At 34.9% G+C, this 624-nt stretch overlaps 1 long non-coding RNA gene across 1 annotated transcript; it reads right to left on the reverse strand.

Annotated features, from left to right (window-relative positions):
- LOC104774693 lies at positions 1 to 618 on the reverse strand. The gene is made up of 3 exons (XR_765449.1): positions 519 to 618; positions 187 to 420; positions 1 to 43 (listed from the first exon to the last, which is right to left on the reverse strand). It is a non-coding gene; the product is annotated as an uncharacterized LOC104774693 (long non-coding RNA).
- Positions 619 to 624: the final 6 nt, after the last annotated feature.

Below are 624 nucleotides of genomic sequence, written 5' to 3' on the forward strand. Positions count from 1 at the left end.
CACCAAATACAAGTATTCTTCTAGCTCCATATCCATAGAGTGTCTACTACCACATGAATAAATAGAAAAGATTTTCAAAAATAATTAAAAGCAAGGTTTAACTAATTATGACATCATACCTATTAACTACTAATCTTATTCGTGACATAAAACTATAGTGATATTATTACTAGCTAATTCTTTTACCTGAGCAAACGAGCGAGCGTTGTCGGCCATAAGAGCGGTGAAAGAAGCGACGGTGTAATGGAGCTGAACCGGAGGGAGAGCAAAGAAGTCGTTGGCGATATCGTTACTACCACATATAACAACGAACAAGCTATTCTTAATTATGAACTGTGTCCTCTCTTCTCCAACCATTGCCTTCAGTTTCGCTATATACTGTTCAAAATATTTCAATTGTTGCGGTAACGGTATACCTCCCTTAAAAAAAAAACATTATTTGTTTTTAACTTTTTTTTTAATATAGTAACTTCTTTAGATGCCCTAAATTAAATGAATAAGAATTCAAAATTAACTACCGCTAATTTGGTTGTCAAAGGAACGTAACCAGCACCACCAGAAGCAAATGTTACACCGGTCAAAAGATCTTCTGGTTTCAAATTCGGATCTCGATATGCCGGTATA

The sequence above is a fragment of the Camelina sativa genome, unplaced genomic scaffold (genome assembly GCF_000633955.1).
Source record: "Camelina sativa cultivar DH55 unplaced genomic scaffold, Cs unpScaffold04676, whole genome shotgun sequence".
Lineage (NCBI taxonomy): Eukaryota > Viridiplantae > Streptophyta > Magnoliopsida > Brassicales > Brassicaceae > Camelina > Camelina sativa.